General features: G+C 40.2%; 1 protein-coding gene across 2 annotated transcripts in view; it reads left to right on the top strand.

The window, feature by feature from the left end:
• The first annotated feature begins 4,955 nt into the window (after window positions 1-4,955).
• The window catches only part of CNTN3 (contactin 3), a 304,606-nt gene continuing 282,413 nt past the window's right edge, over window positions 4,956-27,148 (top strand). For both annotated transcript variants that reach the window (XM_075998483.1, XM_075998482.1), the window contains exon 1: window positions 4,956-5,116. The gene's annotated coding sequence lies outside the window, so the exon portion shown is untranslated. The remainder of the gene's footprint in view (window positions 5,117-27,148) is intronic.

The raw sequence follows: 27,148 nt of genomic DNA, 5'->3' as shown, positions 1-27,148 counted from the left end.
ACATTTCACTTTGTACAAAAGCTCATATTTTCAATGAAGTGACATATTATGTTATTAAATAACCTCTTCTATAAAAAACGACATTTATATGGTAAAGAGAATATTATTCACATTCATAACATAAATAGAATTACTAAATCAGAAACTTATGTTGCTTGGGTATAGTGACAAACATTAGGGTGAAGAATCTTCATATGTAGTATTCATTACCATTCCATATAACTGATTTTCAGTTCAAGAGCTGTGAATTTCAAATGACCTCACTTCTTCCTCATTCCTAACAAAGTGCAATTCATAACTAAGTTCTTTTACCAACTCTTTTAACTTTGCCAAACTGTTGCCATTTAAAATTTCCATGAAATCTACCTTTTAAAAACTAATTGAGAGGACCCAGTGTGTTCTGGTCAAAAAGAGAAAAGGACAAAATTCAGAGCCTGGTGGTTCCTGAATGAACTTGGGAAAGTTGCATAATCTTTCTGTGCTTCAGTTTCTTCTTCTGCATATAAAATAAATATTCATTGAGAATTCACTCTGGACTAGCCACTGTAAACCTAGAAGAAATAATTCTAAATGGAATTCTGTGATTTTGTGACCATTTAAGAAATTCCAATACTGTTTTTAATATCCATTAATTCTAGCCCTCAGAGTCTGGGATGTGTCAGGTGGTGGCTTACATGTTATCATGAAAGGTTGGGACTATATTCTAGATCATTGACGTTCTGTTCGGTCTGTGGATCAGCAGCACTGCCAGCATCCAGCAGCTTGGTAGAAATGCAGAGTCCCAGGCCCCACTCCAGACCTGCAGAATCAGAATCTGCATTTCAACAAGGCCCCCACATGATTCATGGGCATATTAAAGTTTCAGAAGTGTTGGACTAGATGATTGCCCAAATCTACCTAAACTCGTAGGGATGAATGTTCAGCACAGAGCAGAGTCCAGTATTAGATGTCTGCTTTATAGTTGTTTGTACAATCTTGGAAGAGTGAGCTCCCAAATACATGAGTTGACTTTTCTTGTGTCTTAGTTAAATCTTCATCTGTAAACAGGTGGCGAGACAGTAGTTACCTCCAGACAGTGGTTGTTATGAGGATTGTAAAGTACTTTGAATGAGCAATTAATATGGTGGCTGGGACATGAGAAGTTCCTCAATCATTAAACATACATTTCCTGCACACTCCTTATGTATATGTCATATTTGGGCTGGGGGCTAGGAACGCAACAGTAAACAAGACAAAGCCCCTACCTTCATGAAGCTTACATTGCAATGAAAGAAACTGGCGATTAAAAAAATAGACATGTTATAAAAAAAAAAAGTCCCATGGGGATATGCTTGATCAAGTACAGAGAAAGGCAGCAGAAGTGCTATTACAGACAGAAATTCAGCAAATGTTTTCAGAGGAGAAAACAAATGAGTCGATACCTGAATTAGTTATTATTTGATTAGTATCTGCAGCTAAAGTTCCAGTCATAGTGCTAAACATTTTATATGCATTCACGTTTGCAGAATCCTCCAGTTTTGTCCTCCCTCTCATCAGAAAAGTTTAGAGCCTGCTCGAATAAGGATATTCACTGGACAATCAGACATTTAAGGCAAAAGTTTTATGGAAGGATTTTTGTCACTATGGCACAGTTATTGTAACGGTCTCATTTCCTTGCATCAGTGTGGATGCTGAAGACATTATCACTCTTTAATCGGACTGAAACAGCCTCTCCGAACCTATCCAGCCCGCATAGGAGACAATGTGACAGTTCCGTATACCCTGCAATTTAACCTCAGCATCCTGATAGGAAGTAGGACTTTGAGACAGGGCCTTGGCAATGCCCACAGGACTTGTCTTTCCACCCGTGGAAATTAAAAGACTCCATATCTCCTTTTATAGAAATAAATGTGTTTAACCTAAAAGCTCGGCTACATTCCAATTGATACTTTTACCTAAGAATTTCAGTCTGTGGGTTTAGCAGATACTTTTCTACATTTCCCTTTGCTACCCAATAAACAAGCAAACAAATAACTGTGATGTGGTGTTAGTGGCATGAAATAGCTTCTATATTCCAACACAGATGGGTATTTTAATAATGGGAAGATGATCTCACACTTTAAAGTGCTTTGATATAAAAGGTGCCATATAAAAAGGAAGTTATTATTCTTAGTTATAATACCCTAAAAAAAGGATTTTCCATCTAAATAGCTGCTGAAACTTAACTGCAGAATTGCTTATAATGCTACAATCAGTTGAGGCCAAATTCAATAAAAATTCCATCCGGCATTCACACTGAGAAGACCCACATGTGCCTTTAATTTTTTTTTTTTTTAATTTCCTGGGCTTCCGGCCCAGAAATTGGATGGAAATTTTATTTAAACCTGCTCTTGTGTATCAACTTTTGGTAAATATCAGGTTTTCAGTTGATTCACATTATGCTTTACATTTTGGGCTAAAGGAAGCTATAAAATGATGCATATCTCTCTATGTACACATATTTATACACCTTTTACCTGTTCTATGAAACTGTGGCTCACACTAAATGTCCATCATTACTCCTACAAATTTTAGGATCCTTCCCACACCCTCCTGCTGCAACCATAAGATTCAAAATTCCATTAAATCCCTTTCCAGCACTAATCAGCTTTCACCAGCACCAGCAATGTAATCTGAGTTTAGAAATGACTAATTATTTGGAGAGGGCTGGAAAGGGGTTAGGGTTTAGATTTCTGTCTGTCTAATTCAAAGGAGCTTCTCTCCTGTCTTCCTCCCTGTCATTTTGCTGCCTGGGGCCAGCTCCCCCTTCTTGATGAAAATGCTCTTTTCCTTCCCATTAGACAGGGTATATATGTATGTATTAGAGGAAAAATGCATTATGAGACATCAACTTGAAAATATTAAAAGAAGCAGCATGCCTGTGATGGATGTGGGCATGGCAGTAATTGCACCTGCTAGGTGCAAGGCGTGAGCATAATTTGCATGTAAAATTCTCTCAGTTCCTTCTAGAACACACCAGTTCTCCCCAATAAAACATTTTGTCACACTCAAGGGGTTTGCCAACACGTTTGCCAGATTGCAAGCAAAAAGATTATTTACAGTAACCAATAACAACTGAAACGGCCATAAACAACCTTTCTGTACCTGTTCTTTTTTTTTTTCTTTTGCTAAATAGAGAAACCTTAAGGAGTCCAAATTTACTACAATTTAATTCTGATGGGAGAAAGCACATTATTTTTATTTAGAGCAGTGTGCTCTATCTATCCATCCCTATCTCCCCCAACCCCTTTGAAAACATAAATCACCCCAGCCTTTTTTTTTTTTTTAATCCAGCTATTACTTTTATAGGGATGAGCAGTTTCCTGATAAAGTGAGGGACAGGGCAAAAGTAGCTAACACCAGAGGAAGTTCCCTAGTGTATTACTGAACTCTGCTGTATGCTTATGGGATAAGAGTTCTGGTGGGCGGGAACACTTGCCAGCTCACACCATTTGATCCATTTCTTTGAGCTAAGTGGAAGTGCAAGGGGCCCTGCATCCTGGCCTCCTGGTTAAGGAGCAGAGTTCTCATTGACCTGGATTCTACCTTTTGTCTTTAAACCCCTTGCAAGCAAGAGTTTTTGAGAAGTTCAAATTTCATTCCCCATTGCAGGGGACCACACACTTATTTCTTGGCGGAAATGAGCAAGAGTGAGAAAGGGCAGTCAAAACAGGTCTGGTTTGCCTGGGTTGTTGCCCTTGATGAGTAAATTGTTACTTCATTGCAACTGTAGGAAATCACAGGGAGAGGAAAGGGCAGTAGAGGAGACAGGGCTATAAACTCTTACTTAAGTCTAATTAAACAAACATGACTAGATTTGTTAACATAAAGGGGAAGCAGGACATATTTTAAAACAATGTCAAAGAATTATAAAATGAAAAGTATAAAGTCTCCTCAGCCCCAATTTCAGTCTCACAAGGACTAACAATTGCTAACGGTATTTTGGGACATCCTTCTAGAAATTGTGAACACATAAATATCTACACATACAGATAAAAGCATGTTATAAGCACAAAAACGGTACATACTGTTCGTATACCAACTTCTTTTTCCTAGCAATACTTCTTGAAGGTCATTTATGCCAATACTAGTAGCTGCACCCCCTCTCTGTAGTTTCTGCATTATAACCCGCTGTATGTGTGCGCTATATTTTAATTGGCCATTCCCCTAATGATGGACAGGTAGGTTGTTTCCAACTGTTTTTCACTTACATGTAAAGTTGCACTGTTTGCACAGGTACTGTAAGCGGAGCCTAGCGGTGCAAAGCAAGAGGCTTGTGTTCAAGTCCAGATTCCCCCACCCAACACGGTATGTATTAATACTTGGGCTAATACAGGTAAGAGCCACTTCACAAGGTCCTTGCAAGAGTATAATTGCAATTATTCTCATAACCGACTCGTTGAAACTGTTGAAGCTAAATCAATTTCCTCATCACTAAATCCGGGAATAATAATAGATCCAGGGTTGCTCTGGGGACGGCATGAACTAATTCGTTTAAACAGCGCAGTCCACTACCTGGTACACAGCGAACCCTCCGTAATTATCCGCGTTCGTATTAAAACTGGCAATCGGTGCGCACTTGTGGGAGCGCCGCTGCGCGAGGCTTTTCCTAGAAGTGGGATTCCTGCCGTGACCCGGTGCTCCCCGGCCCCCGGCGGTGCGACACAAGGCCACCCAGCGGTGACACGCCGGCCGCCGCCCATCCCGCGCCCCCGCCCGGGGCCCCGCGGAGCCCGGACACGCGTGGGCGCACGCGGCGAGCGCAGGGCGGCGCGGGGTCCGGCGGGCGCGGAGAGGCGGGGGGCGCGGGCGACGCGAGGCGCGGGACCCCGTTGGCTGCTTCGTCGCGCTCCCCGCCCCTCCCCTCCCTCCCGCGCCGGAGCCGGAGCCGGAGCCGGAGCCCGATCGGCGGAGGCGCCGGCAGCAGCCGCAGCAGCCTGGCGCGCGGGGACGGCGGCGGGCGCCGGGGAGGGCTCGGCCGGGGACGGCGGCGGCGGCGGCTCACGCGGGCGCGCACGGCGGCCCCCCGGGCCCGGACGAACGGCGGCGGCGGCGGGTGGGCCGGCCGGGCGAGCATCTCTGGAGCTGCAAGGACCAGGTGAGTCGGGGCTGCGCGGCTCCTGGCGCCAGCTGTGGGGCTCAGGGAAGAGCCACCCGCGGGGGCAAACTTTACGCACTGGCTTTCGTGGCTCCTCAGCCCCAAAGTTTGTTTGCCGGGGAAATGCACCCGATGGGTGGAGAATGAAACATGCTTCTCCCGGCTGATTTGCGTTGGGGAGGCTATTTTGCACCTCCTAGGGCGACGATTGCTTTCGGGATGGGAACACGGCATCCCCAGGCGGAGCGCGCCGGGGAGATGCAAGGTGGGTCCCTCGGGATTGCCCTTGGCGCGGCGGATTTGGCCGGCGAAAGTTGGGGGGGAAAAGTTTTGAATCTTAGGAGTGCTGAGGAATTCCAGGTGTGTACTGTAACGGGTGGGAATGCGACGCCTTTTTGCGAGACCCCTTCCCCACCTGCCCCCGACCCCCGCAGGAACTCGCAGGTCTGAGCAAGCTAGGATGGAGGATTCTTAGGTGAGCGATCAAGTTTTCCGAGGAGCGTTTTCTTGCTACTCACAAATCTGCAGCCTTGGGCAGAATCCCTTGTCGCGTTTATTTGCTAGGTTTGCCCTGATGGGCTCGGAAACCTGGTGCAGGTTTCTTGAGCCCGGACCCTGGTGCTTGGCTGCTTCTGTGTTCTCTGAGGAGCCCTGCAAAGCTAACCAAGCAGGGAACTGGATGCCAGAAACAGAAAACCCAGGAAGTGCCAGCCGAGCACCCTTAAGTCACGGCATCATCAGGATTTTTTTTTTTTTTTTTTTTTTGGTCGCGTGAAATGCATGGCTCCTGGGTTCTGTTTGTGCAAAGCGCCGCGCGGCTCCCCAATCCGCGTGTCCTTCCCTGTATTGCTTATTGATTTACACCAAGGAGATGTGCCCAGAGGAATGATCTGATAACAAACGGTGCCCGCCGTAGTGAGGACTGCAAACCTCCCTTTCAGAGCCAAATTAGGAGGAACAGACAGAGATCTGGGAAAGGAGAAGCCAATCTGTTAACCTCAACCCGAGATGTGGGGAAACAGAGCTGGAGAAAGCAACAGACAGGAGGGTGGAGGGTGTGATCTGCCCGAGGGAGGGAGGTCAGAAACCCCCGCTCACATGGTGAGTAGGTAAATCCAGAAATAATTTAAAAATGATTAAGCAAGAATAACTAAAAAAAAAAAAAAAAAAAAAAGTAGGAAGACTGTACAAGCTGTGGTTTCTGTCTACCCCCACAGAGATGAATATCACGCTAGCTGAAAAAGAATCCAGATCTGTAAATAGATTAAAAACAGGAATTAATCAGAACAATGAGTCAGAGCCCTTTAGAGATTGAAAGGAGGAGTAATTGCCTTTGAAAGAGCTGTTATATCTCAATGTGGAAGTCAAACGTTTTACTTTTGCTTTGCTAGCTGTGTTTACCAATAGTAACAGTGACTTTGGCTGCAGTAACCTGGCCTCTTAGGTCATGGTTTTAACCCTCTGTGGGTCACAGGACTAGGGAGGAAGTTGTCTGCGGGTTAATATTCATATCCATTTCTGCAACATCTGTTAGATGCCTAATACGTGCAGGTCACTGATTGCAATGGGACAGATTCCTGTGAATGTTGTACATGAAAGAAATCTGATAGGGTTGAGCCTCACTAGATGGAAAGATGTTTGCTTGCAAATGATAGAGCAGGGTCAGGAATTACTGATCTTTGAATGGTTGCTTGGAATCAGTTGAGAGTCAACATGTGGTTTGAGGACCCCCAAAAGGATCGGCATCTCCCAGCAAATATCGCAAATTGCTGCACACTTTTATTAGACGAATCAGGTGAGGTTGAATGCATTCAAGTGGCCCTCCTGTCTAAAAGTGGGATAACTGAGACACCTAGTTGATATGCAGGGTAATAGATCCAGGCAGTGGCCGCCTCAGACAATAACATTCAGCCACATGTCCTCCTCGCTGTCTGGATGTCATTAATGTCAGCTGGAGACATGAAGGCGTTAATTTCATTTCTCCAGGAGAACTCTTAACTTTTAAATATCCTTCACTGCACAACCAGATAGCCCAAGTGTTCCTTAAAATGGCAACAAAACATTTAATAGGACCAAAGTGCTGAGCAATTTCAAGGGGAGTAAAGATTAGCTGCAGACAAGCTATAGCCTCTCAGTTGCTGATTTATGTTCAATTTTATCACTGTCACATTTCATATATGCCTAGTTATTACAAACTAATAGCTTCTTCACTCTGCTAGCAAAATATGCATCTTTCTCTTTTATAAGTTCCTAATTCCTTCTCACACATTCAGTACACATCTTCCAGCTTTGTTTTTACTGCGTAATTTAAGTGTCCAACTTGAAGTTCTCATTAACTCTTAATATGTTTTGTGCTGAAATAGTATATAGATATAATTGCCCCTTTCAAACTGCCAGGTCTATATATCACTGTATTGTGGCAGTGCCACAAAACAGAGAAACTATGACAGGTTCAATGTTGTGTGCTTTCCAATCACCATTTAGTAAGTTGTTAGCAGTAAACTAATGTTAATTTTATGCAGTGGGAGATATTCAGATGGCAAGAGAACTTATTGATGTTGTTTGCCTGCCATCTCTGATTTCGTTGTCCCTGCTAGTCCAACTTTAAGCCTTCTTATCTTAGTGTGTTATTTTGTCTCCTTGAAGGTGAGGATCTCTAAGGTGCTCACCCATTTTTTTTTTAATTCATACATATGCATGTGATTTGAATATGTGGATATATAATATAGGCACTTAGTGCTGGTAGACTGTTTCCTTTCTTATGCTTGATAATAGTGTTTTTGCAAAGATATTTGGCAATAATGAGAATATTGGGCCACAGAACAATTTAAGATAGAACATTTCTTAGATATTGAGGGGTGACAGATCTTAGTCTTAGATCTAAATTGTACAAACATTTCAGAAATGGATCAAGTGTGTTGAAAGTCTCCTAAACACAGTTGAATATTTCTTTGGAAATCTTGCTACAGTAGATTTGCACTCCCAGGTTGAAACTTTGTATGCCAAGTTTCAATCCTTAGTACATTTTTATTTTCCCCCTTTTATGTACATGTTATAAACAAGAAATAAGGGTTTGTAAATGGAAGTGCTGGCAGAACTTTATAGCATTTCAAACAGCTTTGCTACTTGGAATGTAAATATTTGTAGAATCTTTACTGTGTAAGAAGCTGCCTTGCAAAGAGTGAGGAAAAATTACTATTTTATTAAGTAGGGTAAAATAATTCAGAGGGCATGCATATTTCTTGTTGCAGACTTATTGGCATTTGAAGAAATATATTATATTAAATGTATGGTATAGCAATTCCATAGCACTCTCTTAGGTGCCTTTAGAACTCAGATTGTAAATTTTCTATGTTCTATGTTACAGGAGAACAATTTTGTCCTGTTTGTATTCTAAGTGGCTCGACTTTGATTACTTTTCAAATGTTAAGACATGAGATCTATAATTCAAGACCAATCGATTATACTACTGATAAAGGAGCCTATCAATATACTATTTTAATAGGATACAAATTCTCGGGACTATTACAACAAATACTCTTATTACGGGAAACTACTACACCTCGGATCTCGAGTCCTTTTGATTCTAACTCTGAAATATTTCTCAAAGTTGCCACCTTCCTTTCATCTTCACTCACATTCTCCTCCACCAAGTCACCATCATCTGTCCTGGGACAACTGTATTGGCTTCCCTGTCCCCTTTCTTCCTTCTTCCCCCAAATCATTCTGCACAGCAGCCGGGGCAGTATTTTTTTTTTTGGGGGGGGTCAGTTAAATTAGTATGCCTCTCTTCAGAATGCTTAAATGGCTTTCTCTTGCACTTAGATAAAATCAAAACTATTAAATATTATTTACAAAGCTGTGTAGGATTTAAACGCTACCTGTCCCTTAAGGTTTCCCACCATGCTTTTGGGAACAAGGACTTCACAGGCTCTTTTTCCATTCTGCAGTTTGTTGAACTCTTTCTCCTACCTTAGGGATCATTCTGTCCCTTCACCTGGTAGCCCCCCCTTCCAGCCCTCACTCCGAAACACACACACACACACACACGAGTTTTTCACTGCTGCTCATCCCTTAGGTCACAGTTGAAATGCCATTAACTTAGGGAGGGCTCTCTGATTTCTCTTCTTCTCTAAATTTGGGCACCTCTGTTAGTCTTTCTCTTTATTTCCTCCATAGCACTCAGTGAAACTTGGAACTCGACATTTCCTTATCTTATTTATTGCCTGTTTACTATTCTGGAAGGACCTTGTAAGCAGCACCGCGCCTCTTTTGCTTACTGTGGCAAAGTAGCTCCTATCACAGTACCCGGTGCCTAGTGAAGTTTGACAAACCCATGGGAACTAAGCTTCCAGGGTGCTGAGTTTACAGCATGTGGGTGTATCCTCCGTGTGACCAGAGATCCTGTTGAGAAGGTCCATATTCGTCAGGAACCTGCAGCTGACTTGCACGGTGTTTTCTGTCACATTACCTGTGATCGCTTAGATTTCTTGGACATCTGCTACTTCAAATTTGTTGTGTCTAAAATGAAATCCATCAACTTTCCTCTGCGTCTGGTTCCAGCTTAGGTGATCCCTTCTTTCTTTTTACTCTCACTGTGGTCGTCAAGGCATGTGGCATCAGTGGTCTTTGGCGCACCATCCTCCGCCTTTGCCCTTGTAACTGGTCAGCTAAGTAGAAGTACAAGAGTGTTCATTCTATGGCTTTCTCCCCACTCTCTTTCTTGTTCCAGTCTATCTGATCCGTGGGTGCTACATCAACCCACAAGTCATCGGATACCCACTGCCTAGAGAACAGAAATGCTACTGATGCAGCTTGTCTGCCTGTGATTTATTTCTTCTCCCTAATTCTCCCCTGGTACTTAACAGTCCAGCTACAAGGGCCTCCTTAAGCTTCCTTGAAAACTCAATGTGACCCTTTTGACTTTAGTGTCCTTATATGTACCTAGGATGCCCATGGCTTCTGCCCTACTCTCTCCGTTCCCATCTGGACTCATTTCCACCCTCAACTCACTGTTGTGTCTGCCAGGAAAGCTCTTTAATTCCAAGCCTACCATTTGTTCCGGGGATATCCACCTAGTCATTCTTGCAGGAAGTCCTTCCGGACTAGGTTTGAACTCGATGCTGTCTGCTATCAACTATTTTTTTTTTGAAAAAAATTATTTAAGGGGAGAATAAATTAGAATTTAATTAGTATTGTAAAATTGCTTAATACATGCCTTTCCTGATAGTCTGGTGGTGGAGTGGCGCACACGTATTACAATTTCGTAAAAATTTGCGGAATGAAGTAAAGTCTAATCTCTTCCACTGGCGTGAAGTTCTGCTATGGTTATAGTGGGGCTTCTTGGTTTAGGACTTCTTGGTTTAGGACTATTTTAGTGCATAGTTTAAAGGTTTTTTAATTTTTTTTTAATTTTTTTAATTTTTTTTTTTTTTTTTTTTTTTTTGAGACAGAGTCTAGCTTTGTTGTCCAGGCTAGAGTGAGTGCTGTGGCGTCAGCCTAGCTCACAGCAACCTCAAACTCCTGGGCTCAAGCAATCCTCCTGCCTCAGCCTCCTGAGTAGCTGGGACTACAGGCATGCACCACCATGCCCGGCTAATTTTTTATATATATATCAGTTGGCCAATTAATTTCTTTCTATTTATAGTAGAGACGGGGTCTGGCTCTTGCTAAGGCTGGTTTTTGAACTCCTGACCTTGAGCAATCCGCCCGCCTCGGCCTCCCAAGAGCTAGGATTACAGGCGTGAGCCACAGCGCCCGGCCAGTTTAAAGGTTTTATTTTATTTTGCACAGTTTCTGGGGGGGGGTAAATCATTAATTGACAATGGGTGAACATCTCGATAGGATCTGAATTCAGAAAATTCTGTGACAAACATTTGCTTTATCTAAAGGAGGCATAGGCTAAAGGTTCTAAGTACTGACGGGTAGTCCTTGATATAATGAGCTTATTTTCTTGCAAGGAAGTAATTTGGAATTCTCAAAATTCATTATTTTATTAAAGTAGAACATTGTCATGCGAAAAAAAATAACTGAATGACTACATCACAATGGATTGAAAGCACATTTTCCTAAGCTATAAGTCATTACTTATAAATAAGGGAAAACATTGTGGGCATTAAACCACTCATCCTTCAAAGAGAAAGCCCCCTCTAATAGGGCTGAAAGTACTCTATTTCCCTTCTACTGTTTCCTAACTCATGGTCTTTCTGCAGAAACATTAACTACTGAAATAATAGAGATTCCTTGGCCCTTATCAGATTTTGTAAATCACCTCTGGGGTGAGACTTGCTAACCTGCATTTTTTAACTTTTCATTTCAAAATAATTATAGATTCATAGGAAGTTGCAAAAATAGCACAAGGGGTTTTGTATACCCTTCAGCCAGCTTCCCCCTACGGTGATATTGCAATAAGCTGTATTGCAATATCCAAACCAGGAAAGTAGCCTTGGAACATTACTGTTTAACTAGACCACGGACCTTATTTGGTTTTCACCATTTTTAAAACCTGCTTTCACTAGTATGTGTGTAGCTTTATGCATTAGTATGTGTGTAGCTCTATGCAGTTTTATGCCATGTATAGATTCACGTATCTAGGATTTTAAGTTAAAGAACAAATGTCCTGAGAGGTGACGTTTCCGTGTCAACGTGCACTGATGTGATATTTTGCAAGTGCCTTCTAGGTTTGAAAAAATTCGACTTCAATAACCTTTTTCCATTCAAATATTTGTTCTATTGTTCTCGAAGATCATGAACTCCTTCACCTTGGAGATGCCCGTATAGAAATGGAAGGGTTGAGATTTTATAAACCAGGATGTGACATTTGGGTGGTTCTCTGTGGTCATCAGTTCGGGAATCTGTGTTGACTTTCCATGCTACATTTGAAAAGTTCTGCAGGCAACAAACATGTTTGTTTATCAGCGTGAGCAGACTTGGGCAGGGTTTTGATGTCACCAGGGCAAGGGCCCAACTGAATACTTAACTTGTACGTTCTAACTGAATCGTAGTTCATTTTTATTTCTTGCATAGAAATAGTCACTCTTTAAAATAACTTAACGCATTGCAGAAGACGGTAATGGCACTTTTCAGGCAATTAAAATCAACCCGAACAATATAGCTAGTGATCTAATCTGATGCCTACTCCTCACTTGGTCTGGCCGCCTCCCTGAATGTAAAGCAGCCGAAAGTTGCTGATTACCAATTACTAATTCCGGTGAATATTCTGAAGGCTCTGGAATACAGATAAGGCATGTTTGTACTAAAGTCATGTGTGTGTGGTAGTACCTCCCCCACCCCTGCCCATTCCCTTTGCCTACAAAAAAAGTTTACCTTTGTCTATATTAGGCGTTTTAAGTTATTTTCTCTACTGCTTACTAGGGCTTCTTTTTACTTTAAATAAAACCAGTCAATAGCATTGTGCAGAGGCTGTACAGCTTTGAAATTTCAGACTTGTAGGCCAAAGGTTCTCTCTCTTTCTCATTTGATTAAATACAATTTTTCTCCTATGCAATGTAAAGATATACATGTTTCCACTTAGTATTAATTTATTGGACTATTGTTTTGGCAATATTAAATAGCAGCTGCCCCTATGGAGTTGATTTTGTAATATTTTGTGGAAATATTAGTTTTTAAAAAGAAACAAAAGGGTCTCAATATGTGAATTTTGCTATATCAGAAAGAAACCACACCTTTTCCAAAGATGCTTAAAAGTGGGGGGTATATTTCCATATAATGGGAAATTCTAGAATATAGCCAATATCCCTTTTTAATCTAATAGTGTCATAATTGTCTGTTCCTGTAAATATTTTTGCATTATGACTTGCTTGGAAAATATCTCTTGTCCCTTTTCTAGAAATTACTTATGGGGTTTTTCTACTGAATCTTGATTTTTGTGTCCTTCCATTTTTATAATCTGATTATTTTTGTCATCCTTCTTTCTACACTACTTCGACTTTCTACACCTACCCCTCCCAATCGCACATACATATCTTATGTGCCTGCAAATCATTAAATTGTAATGTATGAAATATAGACATTTTATAAGCATTCAAGTAGAAGAGGTTACAATTGAATGAAGGAAAGGCATTTTGGATTGTGTATAGGATTAATTTACCCATGTTACTTAAAGTTAGTCTATTTCTTCTTACTCCTCCTTTTCATATTCCTCTCCCCCTTCCTCTCCTTACTTTCCTTTTCTTACCTTTCTTGCTTTTGCTTTAGGGCCATATTTTTGAATTGACTCTTTTGTACTGCCCCCTGGTGGGCAAATGATCCTGATGGTCTATAATTGAAAATATTACATGTATCTGTTTACATGGTTTTTTTTTTTTTTTTTTTTTTTTGAGGGGAGGGCAGGATGGGAAGAGGCTACCAAATTTATTGTTTGATACTTACGGAAAAATAACTTCAGAAAAAAAGATAAAACACACTTCAGCCTGAAGTATCCTTCTTGCAAATATGGTGGCAACAGCACCTTCCTTGGCACTTGGCATGGTGACTCACTCTTACCTTTAAGCAATGGGTTTTCCTTTCCCTCGAATTTGCGCTGGCCTATTGAATTTGAGCAATAAAATGTAGCTGAAGTGGTGTTAATTGTGTATTCTGTGCCTCAGCCTTAGGAACCCTGGGAACTCCATTCTTGCATTCCGAGTCAGCCCTGCAAAGACGCCCAGGCCAGCCTTCTTGGGAATGAAAGGCCGCACAGAGACAGCCAGTAGCCAATGGCCAATAGCTTGCCAGTGGCCAAAATTAGTAGTCAGTCCTGTGAGTGAGGCCAGTCAGTCCCAGTTGAGTTGTAAGATGGCCAATGCTACATGAGTGACTCCAGGAAAAACTAGCAAACAGACTGCTCCCCTGGTAACTGCCATTCTACTCTCTGCTTCTGTGAGTTCAGCTTTCTTGTATTCCACATATAAGTGAGGTCATGTGGTATGAATATTTGTCTGACGTATTTCACTTAATAGGATGTCCATCCATGCTGTCGTAAGTGACAGAATTTCCTTTTTTTTTTTTTAAGGCCAAATAATATATTGTTTATATATACTACATTTTATTAATCATCCATCATCCATTAGTAGACACTTAGGTTTATTTCACATTTTGGCTACTTTGAATAATGCTACAGTAGACATGGGGGTGCAGATACCTATTCAACATACTAATTTAGTTTTCTTTGCATGTATATCCAGTAATGAGATTGCTGGATTATATGGTAGTTCCATTTTTTAAATTTTTCAAGGAGCCTGCATGCTGTTTTCCATAATGGCCATATGAATTTACATTCCCATCAATAGTGTGCAACATTTTCCACATCCTCTTCAGTGCTTGTTATTTTTGTGTTTTTGATATTAGCCATTGCTAACCTGTGTGAGGTGATAGCTCATTGTGGTTTTACTTTGCATTTCTCTGATGATTGGTGATGCTGAACACCTTTTCATATACCTGTTGGACATTTCTGTGTCTTCCTTTGAGAAATATCTATTCAGATCCTTTGCCCATTTTAAAATAAAATTATTTATTTTCTTGTTATTGAGTTGTTTGTGTTCCTTGTATATTTAAATATTAACCACTTACAGATGCATGGTTTGTAAATCCTTCATCTAGTCCGTGGATTGTCTCTTCTCTCTGTTGTTTCCATGGCTATGCAGGAGTATTTTAATTTGATGTAAACCCATTTATCTGTTGTCACTTTTGTTGCTTGTGCTTTGGAATTATATAGCAAAAAACATCATTGCCCAATCCAAAGTCATGGTGTTTCCTCCTCTGTGTCCTTCCAGTAGTTCTGTGGTTTCAGGTTTTATGTTTAAGTCTTTAATCCATTTTGAGTTGATTTTTGTGTATGATGTGAGATAAAGGTTTAATTTCATTCTGTTGCATGTAGATATCTAGTGGTGCCAATGCCACATATTGAAGAGACTGTCCTTTCTTCATTGTTTAGTCTTGGCAATTTTGTTGAAAATCAGTTGACCATAGTCTGTGGCTTTGTTTTTAGATTCTCTATTATGTTCCATTCGTCTGTGTGGTCTGTTTTTATGCCAGTACCATACTGTTTTGATTGATATAGCTTTACTGTATATTTTGAAGTTAGTGTGATGCCTCTAGTTCATTTTATTCCATATTGCTTTGGCTATTCAGGGTCTTTTGTGGTATCTTAAAAATTTTAGTATTTTTTGTTTCCATTTCTGTGAAAAAGGCCATTGGGATTTTGATAGCAATTGCATTGACTCTGTAGATTGCTTTGGATGCCATGGCCATTTTAACAATATTATTTCTTCCAGTCTACGAACACAGGGTACCTTTCAAATTTATTTTTATCTTCTTCAATTTCAAACACGTTATGATAAAATCAGTACTTTTAAAATATGTAAGTACCTGTTTAAAAATGTGAGGTCTTGTTGTCTTATCAATGTAGCAGCCAGCTTTTGCTTTGGCAACAAACAATTCAAAACTCTCAGTGGCTTCTAACAACATGCATTACTCATCTGCATTGCTTGAGAGCTGAGAGTCAGCAGTGGATCAGCCTGGCTCTTCCATGCTGTGCATTGATGTGTGCCTGCTCTGCGTGGCTTCTTATTTTGGGATCCAGGTTGAAGGTATAGTTCTGCAGAGGATACTGTGGTGCTCTATCCTGGTCGACTAATTTTAGGCCAATATAGCTATCCACCATCTTTTTGGAATAACGGCTATTCATGGCTCACAGCTTCATCCCTCACTGGTGATTTCCCTTTGCATCAGGGAACAGTGTGAGCCACCTGTGCCTCCTTTTGGTGGTGGCCCTTGATCAATGACAGACTCTTGCAAAGGCACACAGACCTGGATTGCTCTAATTTGGACAACTCTAGAGGGCCCTTACAGCTCCAGGAGACCCTGCTGGACCAGCTGAGGCTTCAGTTGCCATTACTTTAAGTTTTACGGTCCCCTTTGCCTGTTCATGCTTTTACTTCCTTGTGGTTTCTTTCAAGAGCACTCCTCAGTCAACATTCTTTCTCTCAGATTGTGTCTCTAAGGAGCCCAACTTAAGAAAGGCCCTTATCTGGGATATTGCAGCGAGCACAAACCCAAGAGGCTCCTCTAAACCATGCGATTGCTCTACAAAACTTTGGCTAGGACTGGTCATATGTCAGGTTTTCTCATATGATTTCATTGACCCGAAGTCACAGGGCCAATAAAGACAGAGAGGTAAGTGAATGTTTATAAACAATAATACAACATACAGTCTACCTCTTTTGGTCTGGTACACACAAAATACACTCTTAGTCACATGTAAATAAATTAAATTCACCCACTTAACAAGAAGTATACCCCAGAAGCATTACCCCTAAACATGTCATCTGGCTAGAAGTATAAGGGTTTTTTTTTTTTTTCATAGTCTCTATATCTTATGGCAGAAGTGCATAAAGCTAAACCAAACCAGTGCTAGTTCACTAAAGCTTATGCTAGGTCCTTGCAAATGTCTCATAGGCTGATAATCTATTGACAAATTGCATAGCCAAGGCAATGGGCAGAGACATTCTACAGGTATGTCTAGGGTTAAAGAATGAATATTTGTGAACCAGAACACAATTTACCCGTATGAATTAGCTATTCACACAATAATTCTACATAGAAAAATCACAAAATTTTAATAGCCTAAAAGAAGATAATTATATAACTTTCAATCTTTCAGATTGGCTAGAGTGGCTCTACTGAACTCAGTTGGGTTTGTTCACATTTTATTTCTCAGCTGGGAGTTGGCTCATCTAGACTGGGATGGGCTGGGTGGTTTTGCTCAGTCTGCAGGTCTGTCTGGCTCTGTTGTTTCCACATGTCTAATGATAGAACTGGTGCTGAAGGAGAAACTTCCTGGTGGAAAATTATTCTCATGACAATTGCAGGAGTGCAAAAAGATAAGAGGAAGCATACAAGATTTCTTAAGATTTTGCCTTGCAACTGGAATGTTATCATTTCTGCCCCATCCTGTTGACTGTAACAGGAAACATGGCCAACCCCAAAGTCAAGGGTGGGGAACTATCCTCTGCCTCCTTTGGAAACTGCAGAGTCACATGGCCAAGGGCATAGGTACAAGAAAGGGTGAAGAATTTTGGACAATAATGCAGTCTGCCATACCACCAAACCTCATTCATATCCATTAAGCATTGTAAGTGCCCTCTAGTTTTTAGTTGCCTTTCAAATTAGAAACGGGAAATGCAAAATGTCACTTTATTGCCTATGAATGAATTATAAGTCTAATTGCTGCCTAAGTGAAGGGGTCCTTTGTGAGGCCCAGTAATACACGGAGGTGGGAAATACAATGAACATTCTCAAGAGAATGTACAGTCCAATTGGAAGAACTGAGATATGTATTTGGAAATCTGGTAAGCAATATCAAGACGTTTTACCTAGTAGTAATCTGTATGCTTCTTAATCCTGGGAAACTCTGTCACTTAATAGTTTCTGACCTGGGAAAAATTAATTGACTTATCTAAATCACAGTTTCTCCATCTGCAATGTTGGAACATTGTTTTTACTGTATAAATTTCTTGTAAGGAATACATGAGATAAGGCCAGGCCCTCAGCAAAACTCAATATATGTTACCTATCGATGTTTGCAGTTACATTAGCTTTGTTGTCTTTATTATTCATGATGTACAATTTATGTATTAGTAGAATAATAGAGATGTGCTGTATGCTTAAAAGAAAGGAGAGTTGGAAAGAATTAAAGGAAATTCAGGTGACTGTGAAATAGAATGATCAGGGAAGGTTTTGTATGAATCAAGGATTGAGCTGAATCCTCCCTGTATGGAGGTCTAGAAGTCAAAGCACAGACTGTCGAGTTAACAAAAAAACTGGCCTGTCATGTTCTTGAACCAGTGAGTCATTTCCGTGCTTGTAGTTGAGAGTGTGTTTAAGGGTATACTCAGTGAACTGTGAATTGCAATAGTGAAAGACCTTGATTTAAGTAGAGTGTTCCCACTTGAATATTATTAGAGAATGGATGTAGGTTTGAGGCCATGGCATATTGTGAATTTAAAGTAATAGACTTGGGAGTGGGGGAATGTATCTACATAAAGTCTCTCTGTAAATAGCTTTTACCTTTCAAAAAATTCAAAAAATTCTTATAAAGCATAGCATGTTGGAATACGTTTTACCAGTGAGACTAAAAAGATTCATAGATTGCCTCGGGTCAAATAACAGGTTAATGACCTAACCAGAAATGGAATCCATACTCCCTATGTCCATAAACAGTATGTTTTTCATTCTAGAACCGCCTCTACTTAGAAGAGAAATATATATAACTTTTAATGGAAACTGTTGCCTTCTGTTCCATATGATTGTGAGTGAACTTTTCTGTTAATCTCAGACCCTAAGTTGGTCCCTTTTTTCTCTACATTTATAGGATTTCATCTATAGGACTGAAATTGAGTTTGCTTTTCAGGACCTGAAAACTTTCCTATTCAGCTTCAAACGTTTTCTTCCCTTCTTTTCAAGGGTTTCTCTCCTCCTCTGCTTTTTTGGTCAGAGAGCCTTTGATTGGTTCACTTCCCTTATCTTGCCTGTGAGTCATTCATTTTTTTTTTCCCCCTCTCTTTTTTTCCCCTGCATCTGTAAAGAGAGAACATAGAAGCAAACAAAAACCTGTCATAAGCCAGCTGTGTGCTTTCCTTTCCTTGGCCTACATTTATGCCTGGAATCCTCACAATGGTTTTCTTTACTTCTGTGAAAATTATACAGTCCTTTTTTTAAGGTTCAACTTAATGTCCCCTCTTCATCTCGATTTTGTTCCAGTTAGCCTCATGCGAAGATCTAGACCTCTGTATCTAATTGTTTGCTGTATTATTATTATTATCCAGAAGCTATTGGGAATCATCACCTCTCTCTGGGAGAGGATGATTCTTCCCTGCCCCACTGAGGGTGGAAGCCTTGATCAAGTGACTTGCTTTGGCCAATGCAATATGGGCATTTCACATTTAGTCACTTCCTGTAGGGGCTTCGGCAGCCTGTACATGGTTTCTTGTGTCCCTGTCTGAGTCTGGGGCTATAGAAGTTGGTGCTGAGATGGAGCTTCTGTGAGCCTGGGGCCTGAGTGACTGCCATGAGCAGAGCCTGCAGTAGACATGAAACACAAGCATGAGAAGAGCTTAACTGTCTCCAGCAACAGAGGTTTTCACATTGTTGGCTACTACAGTGTACCCTGGCTTATGTCAAGTGATATACCACTTCCATTTGCATTTTCCTAGCCCTTCAACCTCGAATGAATAACAGTGACCCTATGAACATCATTGCCAAAGTCGTGTCTCTACCAGTGATCTGCACACCCACGCCAGCCCTAACCAGACAAGAGCACCATCATCCAATCAGTTGCTCAAGTCCTGAACCTGGGATTTCTTCTTGACTTCTTCCTTTTTGTTATAATAGCCCATCTGGGGTTAGCAATCGTGTCTCCTCTGCATCTGAAATATCTCCTGATATTTCTCCCAATTATTTCCTCCTTTAATAGTTCCAACAATCTCCATCTAAACCACCATCGTCATTTGTCTCAATTATTACAAAAACATCCAGTCTGGTTTCTCCTGTCTCCGTTTATCCTTTCCTGATGGCTTTGGTTATATTTATATACTGCAGCTACTGTTTTCTTTTAAGTATGAAATCCTGCGTAAGTCCTTACAAAACTTCAGGGAATCTCAGTTGACCCTAGAATAAAGTTTAAATTTCTTGACATAGCTCATAAGGCCTTTATGATTTTACCCCTATTGCTTGTCATGAGGAACTCGTGCCCTTGTTCCCTGATTCTTACCGATGACGGGTGTCTTCAGTTTCTTGAACGTGCCTTTGTATATTCCATGGGTAGAGTACACTTCCACTTCCACCCCAGCCCTCCACACACTTACATTCATACATTCACACTTACCTGGCAGCCATTAGTTGGATTATTTCTACTCATCTTATAAGTTTCAAATTAAAAGACACTTCCTTGAGCAGATGGCATTCTTTTGCTCTACTTTTCTTTATCACTCATTACTCTTATTTAATGTATACTTTCCAAAGGAGCAGTATGAGGGCAAGAAACTTGTGTTTCTTGCCTACCCCCAGTGCCTGGCATAGAGCAAATATTGAACAAATTAGATAAAAACCCACAAATAACCTACAAACCACACATGATCTTTTCCCTGCTCGAATTCTTGTAACCCTTCATCTAGTTTAGATTTTTTAGCATCATTTAATGCGGATTAATTACGTGTTAAGTATCCTGCTAACCGTTTAATCCTTGCGACAAATGAGCATTGTAGCTCCCTTTCTTATGATGCTTATCATATTGCTTCAACATAGTCATTTATAGATTTTAAAAATATTTCCATGCCGAAATTTTAACCCTTTGTTATGATAGCAGTTATTATACTATATTATATTTGCCTGTACACTGTTCTAAACTGTAAAATTTCTCTGAGTGCTGGTCACCTGTTCCGGCATGTTACCTGGATCTCACTAGACATGCTATACGTATTTAGTGAATAATCGTATTTAAGACCACATTGAATGATTTATACTATTATTATAAATTAATTTTAACATGGTATGGTAGGTGCCACAGGAAGTATTTGTCCACCAATTCTTTTATAGAATTAATACGAGTTGCTTACTCTATTAAGGGATGTAGTGTAACTGTGGAAATCACATTATCTTGAATTCAACTGTAAATGTATTGGTTATCTATTGCTGCGTAACAAATCATCCCCAAATGTAGTGGTTTAAAACATTCATTTGTTGTTGTTGTTGTTGTTTACAATTCTGTGTGGGGTTGGTAATTTGGACAGAACTCTTCAAAGACATCTCATCTCTGATCTGTGTGGTGTTGTCTGGGGTGGCTTGCCCGGGGCTGGAGAATCCAAGATGCCTTCACCCACAAGGTTGGTGTCTCAGCTAGAGAAGCTGGAATGGGTGGGTCCTGGATGGCTTGCTGCCTCTCACTTGTCAACATCTAGTAATCCAGGCTTGCTTTCCTTTCTTTTACATTCCCAGAGCAGAAAAGTGGAAGCTGTAAGGTCTCTTAAGGCCTAAGCCTGGTACTAGCAGATCATCACCTCTCCTACATTCTCTTGCTTAAAGCATGTCACAAGGCTAGTCTAGGACCAAGAGTAGGGGACGCAGACTCTAGCTCTTGATGTGAAGAGGCAGCATGATGCACAGCATGAAAAGGAGTTGTTGGATGCCATCTTGACAGTCTTCCACCACTCTGAGGGAACTACTTGAACCCACATATTTTCTAAACTTCTAGAAGTTTCCAAGATACCCTTAATTGGCATGGGTAGTAGAAAGTGTATTCTGTTACATCTGATGTCTTGTGATTTCCTGAAAGTGAACATGACTTGTGAAACTTGAAACAATTTTGAAAACTCCTAAATGACTTATCCATACTATTTTCTTCATTATTACTACATTTATTTTTAGTGCCGCTAGAGTTATCTAATTTTTATGATTAAGAACAATAAACAGAAATTAATCTTGATGAGTGAATTAGGATGAAAAGTGTCACCTGCAAAGATGGCTTTTAACGTTGTCAGCTTGTTTTGATAATGTTGTGATGATGTTTGATTGACTTTAAAATTTCCATATGCAAAGTACAAATCCCTGAAGAAGATACTCCCAGGCCACAGTAATGCAAGTTAGCAAGAAGTTTTTTTTTTTTTTTTTCCTGCATGAGTGCTGTTCTAACTTCATCTGTTTTTAAAAATAAATGTGCTGATCGATATCATGAATAATTAAGTGAAAGGAGTTGTGGGATTTGGGGCTGTTTTCTTTTTAGTAATTGTAAATTCCATTTCACAAAGCCACAGCTCAGTAGCTAGAAGGAAAAAAGGCTGGGTTACTTCTTATTCATAAAAAAAAAAAAAAAGTCTGCCTGATAAAATGTAGTTCTAGAAAGATTTTTGCTTAGGAATGATTTTTGCTTAGAGTGTAGAGATTTTTCACATGTATTAAATCATGTGAAGAGGTTTATATATCTAATGAAATCATTAGTCTAAGGATAGTGATACACTCTTTCTTCCTGAAATGATTATAAAGTATGGTTTTCTGTTTTAGGACCACAGCTAGTATAATTTGATTATTTGGAGAAGCTTGTGCACCATCTATATGCATTGACAGATTTTTTTTTTTTTATGTCAGACCTGTGAACTGATAGGGAGTGAATGGAGCCTCCCTCGCCCTTTTCATTAAGTCATAGCCTTAAAATTTTATGCAAATGGAATGGATGGTGTGTTTAAATTGCCTATTTCTCCTGCAAGTGTCCTTAGGGGGATGGGAAGGGTTCCAGTGGAATTTCTGGGCAGTGTTATTCATACTGCACTCAAAGGTAAACTGATTACTCTCAGGTCCTTTGCTACTCTTACAGCACATATTGATGCCATGTTGAAGACATTGAACCTCTGCCTCTTAAACAGTAATATCTTTTAATGACAGAATTATGCCATTTTCAGGGTGAAGGATTCTTGATTCTCAAGTCCATTTGACTCTTTGATTTTATATTCACTGATATGCTCAGGGTAGGGATCCACTGATTTCAATGTTTGTAATACATTGTGGGGTGTTTTTATTTTTATTTTTGGTATATATTGTTTAATACTTTTCTGAAATAGGAAATACGGTTTTGAATATTTAACCCCAGTACTGTGTTTCTTTTTTTTTTTATTTAAGTGTAAGGGGTTTGGTGTAATGATTCATTAGCAAACAACCCTACAGCCTAGCAAGCTCTTGTGGTCCACTAGGAAGCGTACAGCAGCCTTGATGCTTGCAGTCTATTCAGAGTCTGCCTGTTTCTCAGCTCCTGTCTGTCTCTTCACTAGACATGTGGCTAGGAGAATAAAATGCCCTCTTTGGAGTTTCATTTCTTGTCTTCCATGCTCCCTCCATCTTTTATTTCCTTTTATTTCATTCAAAGTCACATGTTTTACTCCACCTCCAGAGACTGAATTGTCACTCTGTTCCAAGTTACTGCATTCTAGTGCGGCTTGGAGGTGGAATGGTATTGGGAGAAGAGATATATGCTTGAAGAGATATATGCTTGATATTTCTGTGCTAATAGAATTTCCAAGTCAGTGAGACATCTCTCACTGTCAATGTGGGCTTCCTCTTAGCAGATTCTAGAATGATAGTAGCAGCAACTAATATTGATCCCATTCTTAGGACAATTCCAACCAGGAAAAAGACCTGAGGTCAGGTTTTTAGATAGTTTCACCCTCCTAACTATACAGTCTTAGAAAATTTAACTTAGTGAGCTTCAGTTTCCTCATCTATACAATCAACTTGTCATGGCTCTTGTGAAATTAGAAAGAACAGTTTCTGGCAAAGAGGCACTTGATCATTGTTAGTTATAATTATTCTACTCAAAAAAGAATATTATAATTTTCACATTAATAACAACATTTTCTCTCTTTGTGAGCATGTAGACATTATAGCCCCATTAAGAATTCTGGATGAGTATAGTTATATTTTTGGAAATTTAAAGTCACATGCAATAGTCTTCTTTCAACCTTCCACATCTATCCATTGTTCTTTGATGTTTGTAAGCAAATCACCTTTGTATCAGAAGTTGTTATGAAACAAAAGAGAAAAGGGAATTTCTATTCTTTCAGCCACTTAAATGCCTTGAAATCTTAGAGAGAGATGATTCAGGAGCCTCTGAGATGAAACTGTCACAGAGCTAATGTATTATGTATGTCAAACCACAAAAAAGTCATTAATTAGCCACAATGCATTATAGACTCCTTGTCATAAATTGTTCTAAAGTGAAAACAAATTTGCCAGGCTATAAAACTCTCAGTTAATTTGCTAGTCAGAATTTGTGTGACATCTTCTAAAATCAAAACAAAACAAAAACTCAGCATCCAATAATATATAAATTAAAATATTGAGTCAATTTGCATATTCATTTACATTTTACAAAGCTACGTTTATTTTAAAGCTTCATTTGTACCTGGAACATACTAGGCACTCAATAGTCGCTAGTTTTATGAAGTGATGAAAGGTAACAATTGTTGGCTTAGTAAATTTCACTTATTTTCATTGCGTAAACTTGCCAAAAAAAGAGATTTCCTAGAAAGAATCTATAATCCATGAGACACATAAAATCCAGAGTTTTGTTTAAGGTTTTTGAAAAATTAGTGAGAACAATAGAAGCTAATCTTCAGTTAGATGTGACCCACACTCAATCCCTGGGAAGGAAATTCCTATTCTATTATGATCCAGAGTGATACCCTCATTTTCCTTCAGGAAAACAATTACTCAGTGTATCAATCTCATAGTTTAAGCCAAGTTGGGCAGCCACTTCCTGAAGCTTGAGGGATTAGAGCAAGTGTTTTTGTCACTTTCTTTGATTTCTTAAGAATCATTGGATACTGTGTGTGTGTGTGTGTGTTTGTGTGTGTGTGTGTGTCTGTCTGTCTGTCTGTCATTGTTTTTTTCTTTTGGCCAACTGATTTTTGTAGAGTAGATGTATTGTTTTACAGTTCTTGAGTCTGATTTGAAAGTCCTGTCTACAGGAATCAACACTTCATATCATATTCCACATTGCAATCAGTGACCTGAAGGTTCTTCCTGTAAACCCCCCCCCCCCTTATACCACTGGGCTTCTAGAGCAGGTGGCCTACACCTGCCCCCTGCATTTCTTTTCCTTTCTCAGTGTTGGTGGCCTCCAGTCTGCCTTCCGCACTGGCCACCATAGAAGCACCATTCCCGAAGCTCACAGGCAGCTTCTCAATGTCACGTTCTGTGGCCGAGTCCCGGTCCTTGTTCTTTCTAAGCTCCCAGTGGTACTTGCTGATGCTCTCTGCCACCACATCACCTCCTGTGACTTTCATACCACCGGCTGTGTGGAGTTTTTTTTTTTTTTTTTTTTTTAATGTCACTTCAATGGCTGCTCCAGCTGATGTTTCTTACCCTTCTTCCCTTGCTCAATTGATGTTTTCCAAGCCTCAGCCTGGACAGCCTTTTCTTTTCTGTCTCTTTCTCCTGTGAGGGAGTTCATCCTCTGTAGCTCTGGTACTTCTGTGTCCTGATCACGTATTACCCGTTTTTTGGTTTTTTTTTTTTTGTGCTGAGTCCCAAATTGCCAACTGCTGTCCATCCATCATTTCCATCTGTGAATGTCTCACTCTTGATTTCGACTTGAATATGTGCCTGAACCTGAACTCATCCTTCTCACCACACGTGGTTTCTTGCCTTACACTCTCCGTTTCTGTCTCGGGACCATCCTTCTGCCCTATCAGAGAACCCAGCAACCTCGGAGTGACCGTCGATTCTTTCCTCACCTCCCCAGCTCAGCCACTTATGGCGATGGAGTCGCCTTTGCACTGTTCCTCAGCTCCGTCATTCCCTGCCTTTAAGCTTTTATTATCATGTTACCCGCGTGACTGCAGCTGCCGCCTCCCTGGTTTCTTCTCTCCTCGGATTGCTCTACATGATACCGTATGAATTATTGTGGAGCACAGCTGTCTTCACACCACTTTGTCACTGCAAAACTGATAGCTTCCTACAAGTTGCAGGGAAATGTAAAAAAAGATAACGCTGCCAACCTGGCGTTCAAGGCTTCCCACATGTCTACAGCACTATTCTTAGAGTCAGTGGTTCTCAAACTTCCTCTATATAACTAATAATTTGTGACATCCCCTTTATATACTAACGCGAAATAAGTAGAATATGTAACAAACTTACTGACATGATTTCCAAAAAGCCAACATAAGGCCCTAGGCATAACAAAAAAAAAAAAAAAAAAAAAAAAGAAAGAAAGAAAGAAATACAAGGAAATTAATTCATAATATGATCTGTTGTTTTAATCTGTAAATGATTAGCTATGACTACCCCGGAATGTAAGAGTAGGTTGCCAATGCTTGCATCTGCTTTTAATAATTAAGCTTGGATTTCAGAGAAATAAGACAGTAGTCAACTAAATATTTGAGTCACTTCTCTTCAGATTTGACATTTAAAATGATAGCTAAGTATGTATATTTGCATATATTTATAGCATCACAGTGAATGGGATGGCTACTGCTGCAGGCCAGTACAAACGAGTCAAGTTGTAAACTGGATTCCCATTAAAGGTGTAGTTGCAACTAGTGATGTGGTTTCTGATTCAGTGGACAACTCTTGTTGACATCCGACCTTTACAAATTCAGTCTTCCTTTGATTTGCATAGGAGTTGCATCCTTGCATATTAAGACAAAGCAAATGTAAATCACAAATAGGTTTTTTCTCCGACATGACCATCTCGTTGGAAAGCCATATGGAAATTGGAAGATATCCAGCCTCCATGGCCTGTGTCCTCTGAAGACCCTGGTATTCCTCAATCAGCATATTAACAAAATGCCTCTGTGTGTTTTCCAGAGGCTTGTGAGCTCCAAGATCCACTGCTCTGAGCACAGCACAGGCATCCTTACCTCTGTGCTGTCCCCTCACCTTTTCCAGTGTGTGCCCTTCCTTTCCTTGGGAAAAGCCTCAACTGTCCTCCTGCTCAAACTCTTATCTAGTCCTAAAGCTTACAGTTGAGTCCGTCGTCTGCTTAAAAATGTCTTGTAATTTGGCATCTATGTTATAGTTGTATATGCCTGCTTTTTACACATGAATATGGTCCCTTTGTATTGGAACGTATGATTTTGGTTGCAAATGTTAAGATATCCAAGTCCAGCTGGCTCAAACCTCTAACCTCTACTCCACCCAAATGTATTGGCTTTCTTTGCTGAAAAGTTCAGAGTAGATATCACTGGGCAGAGCGAGAGCCCAGAGTTTAACAGTGGTTAACGGATGCGTGTGCCTGTGTCTGTCTCTTTCTCTCTTTGCTCATGTATCAATCAGGCAGGCTAAGTCCTCAAAATCACTGTAGCTTAATCCAGCTAAAGCTTGTGTCTTCTTCATACTACATATGCAACATAAGTGGCAGGTCCATCGTTGTTACACAGAGACCCAATATGATGGAAACACAATTTAATGTGTGTCTCCACCCTTGTAATGGCGTGAAAAAGGGAATATGGTAAATAGTGCAGTTGTCTTCAAACTTCTGCCCAGAAG

The sequence above is a fragment of the Microcebus murinus genome, chromosome 28 (genome assembly GCF_040939455.1).
Source record: "Microcebus murinus isolate Inina chromosome 28, M.murinus_Inina_mat1.0, whole genome shotgun sequence".
In the NCBI taxonomy this organism is placed as follows: Eukaryota; Metazoa; Chordata; class Mammalia; order Primates; family Cheirogaleidae; genus Microcebus; species Microcebus murinus.
This window is presented reverse-complemented; position numbering and strand designations above follow the sequence as displayed.